Genomic DNA, 5457 nt, shown 5'->3' with positions numbered 1-5457 from the left:
ACTCATAAACGGGATTTATTTATTTACTTGGTACCAATTTATATGTAGTACGAGAGTATATTGGTTTTCAAACAGTAATATAGGCATTATAAGCATTGTTTCACTCACTAATTCATCACCATACCTGACCTTTTTCTTGCCACATTACCTTATCATCATTTCTCACTGTTTCTTCCTCTAATGCTATGTAAATTTTGTCCTCCACATTGTAATCAATTGGGGTATCACTCTGGCCCTGAATGTCTTTATTGGCCGGGTCAATGGTAACAGGTGAATTCCCGAGACAATGGTGTGCAAGGGGGGGGAGGTTATGCGGTGTAAGGCATTGTCCCTGCTTGGCATCTTGTAGAGAAATAGAGGAAGTTGTCCCGTGTATACGTACGAAAAATCCCGTGCAAAAATTGAAAATTGTGCAAATTATGAACCTTGCAATTGCACAACGTATCAGTACATCGTCGGGACTGGCAAATGCAAAATGTTGCAATGTATCCATATGTCGACGGGACACCTCGGGTTAGGAAATTAGAAATAAAAATAAGCAAGTTTCCTCTTAAACCATAAGTATACAGCTTCATTAGACCGTGTCACCATGACATATCACAGGTTTTATGGATGTCCAAGAACACCCCAATCATGAATTCTTTATTGGCAAATGCCTCTGAAAAAAATGCATCAAATTCATTAAATGGCCTGGTATACTTCTGTATTTACGAAAGGCACATTGTTGATCATTAACAAATTCTTCGACTCTAAAACAAAAAGAAGCCTTTTGTTAACCATTCATTCCATGACCTTACTTAGACAAGAAGTCAACACAAACAGACGAAATGAAGTGAATTCATAAGACGACCAGCCTCTTTGGGTATCGATATGATGCATGGAAAGTGCCATGAGTTTGGGAAAGTTCGAGACGCCCAAAGCTCATTGTATAAAGGTAACAGCTTAATCAGGTTGTCGTGGTTAAGATGCCAGATCATACCGTATCTGGTGATGTCTGGTCCAGGGCTGGTGTCTTTATGGGTTTTAAGGGCATGGAGCAACTCATCTATGGTATGCTATGGTTTGTACAGGAAGACTTCATCTTCTGTGGCAAAGTATGATATCTGTAGCTCAGCCGAGCATTTATGATGTAGAAAACGCTGGTCTTAATTGGCTGAGATACGTACATGAGAAAAACTCCTGGCAACGGTGTTAGCAACATCCACAGAATCGTTGTAAATGGTGTTATTTACCTACAAGGTAGTATCAGGGCTATATCAGCCTTTATTATTTAATATTTTAATAGTGGACCCGACTTTACTAAATGGTGGAGAGCGATTCATCGTGGACACAAAATTCCATCAGAAGTCACGTTTGGCCCTTCTTATTATTCTCCTTGCCTCAGCTCATGCCTGTTTGTATGCAATAAAATTTTCCTCAGTAGGCTTACTATCAAAAATCCTATAGCTCCTATTGCATTTCCTTAATGCTTGTCTGCAATCCGGCATCCACCAGTGAGCTCTACAGTATGTTTTGCATGAACTGTAGACGTCTTGGAAGTAGCAGCCTTAGCTGCGTGTCTTATGGAATTGGTTAAACTTTCGACCTTAACATCTGTGGTCTCCCCAGATATATCTAAATCAGCAATCCTTGAGAAGGATCCCCAATCTGCTTTCTTATAGTTAAATTTTGGGGACGGAGAGTCTGAAACGATGTCGCATGTATAAGAAAGACAGATGGGTAAATGATCACTTCCCAAGGAGTTGTTATAAGGGTTCCACGAGAAATCTTGATGTATACCTGGGGAAGCCAACGATAAGTCAATGGCCGAAAAGTTACTGTACCAGCACAATCCTTTACACGAGTTGCTCTACCATCGGTCAGAAGACAGAGATTGGACTGTAGTATTAGGTCAGCTACTTGCTCCCCACAACCATCGACCCTCAAAGTACCCCATTGATAGTGATGGGCGTTAAAGTTGCCCAACACTAGCTTATTCCCTGGAAGAAGTTCAGATAGTGAATTCAGAGCATTACTATCAATGGGGCCATGTGGCAGACAGTAGAGAGAGCAAATAGACAGATACGTGTTATTGAATTTTACTCTGCACTCAACAGCTTCCAGAGCAGACTTTAGAAGCACTTCTGTCTGTGGGTGTGATTTGTGTGTGTATATGCCAACTCTGTAACCATCATATCTTCTATATGAGTGGTAGTGTTCGAAGTGGGGAGGATCAGGGTGATCCATCAAGCACGTCTTCGGTAGACAAATAACATCTGGCCTGTGTATAGAATGCAAAATTGCTATATTATGTAATTTATTCCTAAGAGTCCTACAGTTCCATTGTAATACAGTGAATGTGACGATTTAACCCATCCCGTGTCAACGACGTACATGAACGTCAGCCCCTATATGCATGGACAGTGCCACTGACGTACATGTACGTCGACAATTTGATCTATTAGCCAAAATTCGAACATTCAAATTAGGTGCCAAAAAATCAGCTGGGATATTCCTGCACCTCTCTAGGCCTTCCCATATCATCTATATACCCAAGAAGAGTGTTTTTGGCTCGAATAGCATAGTCACCGATGAAGAAAACAAATATCTCCTCTCTCAACCCAATGGGTGTTAGACGCAGCCTGTAAAGTCTATGGGAGTTACTCCAAAGATTTCAGCCACCTGCTTAGGGAGAAGTGACCTCAAAGTCAACCTAAATGACTTCTGTAAGTACTTTTATGGTTGTTCTCCATGTTTTCTCATAATTTCTAACTTATCTAGCAAAATAAAAGGTCAAAAATTGGCTGGCACCACAGCTCCATGAAGGTCCAAAGTCTGCTGGCACTCAGCGGGTTAAGATTTTCGTTGGAGTCCAATGTGCTTAGTCTTTTTATGTCGCCTGTTGGCAAGTGACTACCAGGGGACCTATCCCAGTGCTTCTTGACGGAAACCTTCATTTTGTCATCAATAATGAGGCTCTCAGACTCCCTCGAGGAAGAGGTAACCTTTCTTTGCATTGCTGGAGAAGAAGCTGGAAGAACATGAGGTCATGACTTTTTGTAAGGGTGGTCACGTTACTCTTACTAGACATGTCAGACTTTGGTTTAGGCCATATTGACGGAGAGGCAGCAGCAGCCTGAGAATATGTTGAATCATTATGGAAATCAGTGAGAGAGTTGTAGTGGATAGGGGGCTGAGATGGAGATGTAGAGTGAGTGGCAGGAGGGAGAAGGATAAGGTCAGTCTGCGTCTCGACAGAGCACATCACAGGACGGGACATTATTACCGAAGCATAGGACCTATTCGGCATGGGAGTTGCATGCAACTCCTTCACCTTTTTCATAGCTAAGTAGTAGGAAATGCCCTCAGTTGCCTTCACCGTGCAGACTTCCTTCTCCTCCTTCCACTTGGGACAGTCCCTAGAGGAAGTGGAGTGAGTAGCCTACCCTTGCAGTGAAAGCAGCATGCTGTCTCGGATGTGCAACGTTCAGCATCATGACCCTGGCTTGCACACTTGCTGCACACTGGCTGGGAAGCCCAACAAGCCTTGTCACTATGCACATCTAGCTGGCATTTCAAGCAATGTAGAGGGTTAGGGATGTATGGTTGTACGTGAACGATTTCGTATTCAACTTTGACATGACTAGGAACAGAAACTTTGCCAAACGTCAAGATAATAGTTGCTGTCTTCGTCCTCGTGCATTCCGAGTATCGAGTAATGAATCTAGCATCAATACATCTTGCTGCGCCAATTTATGTACGATGTCGTCCTTGCTCACCACCATGAGATCCTTGCAAGTGACGAGACCCTTGCCAAAATTCATGGAGGGTGGGATTTTTGGCTCAACATCATGACATTGGAATTTACGCGGGTTAGGCAAATCTTTTACCTGTGATAAGTTAACAGTTTTGACCACGAGATCTTAGTTTGCTAGTTTTTTAACTTGTTCCACCTCTCCTGCACAGCTGTCAATCACCTTCTTGATAAGAAACGGACTGAGACTGGAAAGGGGAGTGGATCCTAGAGCACAAATCGTCAAGCAGGTTGCATTCCTACAGGAACGTCAAGCGGGGATTGAGTCTGGCGTCCATCAGTCTGGAGGCAGTTAGTCCGCTCATTCCTATAGTCAACAAGACCACCTCCCCCTTCAGGCAGCAGGGGCGTCTGCCATGGTAACCACTTCCCCCTAATGGAGGAAGTGGAAAGGTGCAAGAAAAATGAGCAAGGGACAAACAACTCAAGGCAAAACACCTAAGTCTGAGATGGCCCTCTCAAACCATTCCAGGGAGGCCAGACTGTGTTAATTCACATCCCAGAGCGATCTGTGGGCATGTAGGCAAAGGCAAGCCCAGTAAATAGGAACAGACACCTACTGTTCCTAGCTAGTAGGGAGGGGTGGAAAATGAGATACTAACTAGCCTAACATGCACCAGAAGGGTGAAAAAAAAAAAAAAAGATAATTGTCGGTGGGGCACCCCTAGGAAGCTCGAGGAGAGCTCAGAAAAACACGTCCCCATTCTCTGCAACCATGCATCAAAGTCCAGTAAAGCATGAGTGAAATGAAGTAAGTGAGATCAGAAGACTTATTAATAAGCTAGTAAGTTAAGGCATAATATACACACATTAAACCCACAGATAGACACAAAACAACAGTTCACAGAAATAGTTATATACAAGTGCTCGTGGGCCCTTCGGGCCCTTTCGCACTTGCTCCTGCAGAGGGCTCTCGTGCTGCATGCTTGCTTCGCACTCATTTCCTCATGCTTCTCACCCATTTACTTGTGCTTCGTGCACGTGTTGCGATCATTGCAGATAATCTGAGTCACGTTTATGTGCTGTTCTAATCTAACCTTGTCACTATCGGCTGTCAAGGCGACATTAAAGGGCCCATGATGGTCCGTTTATATGCTGTTCTAGTCTAACGTTGTCACTTGGATTTTTTGCAGCTAACCAACTGATTGTGTTATTTGCAGCTTCGGGAATGGAACCCAAGTTGTCCGAATGCAAGTCCAAAATACACACACAGACACATGGCTACTGCTATAGTATATTAGATGTAGCTATGGGCAAAAAATTCTATGGAGAGCTTATGCCAGGCGCTGGGAGCGGCGTTTTTTGGTTAAAATGTCATCGCTCATTAAATAAAATAAAAGTTTTTCAATCGTGATGGGACCAAGTTTTTTTCACATCAGTGAATATTTTGCGATTTTTGTGCCAATTTTGGTGCGATTTGAATGTGTAGTTTCGGCTGCTCAAAATACACACACACACACACACACACACACACACACACACACACATACACACACGCGGCTACTGCTATAGTATATTAGATAAATACCAGGCAAGGATGGAGACAGAGTTCGAAGAGTTCCAATGAATCGTCCATTCCTCTCGAGGTTCGACTAATGGATGATTGAACAAGAAAATATTTATTTCTGAATGATCACTGACTTCACTGATGAGTAATATTTATG

Source organism: Coenobita brevimanus, chromosome 50, assembly GCF_032717465.1.
Source record: "Coenobita brevimanus isolate Jiangsu-jjx chromosome 50, ASM3271746v2, whole genome shotgun sequence".
In the NCBI taxonomy this organism is placed as follows: Eukaryota; Metazoa; Arthropoda; class Malacostraca; order Decapoda; family Coenobitidae; genus Coenobita; species Coenobita brevimanus.
The sequence above is the reverse complement of the archived record's forward strand: the minus strand, read 5'-3'. Positions refer to the sequence as shown.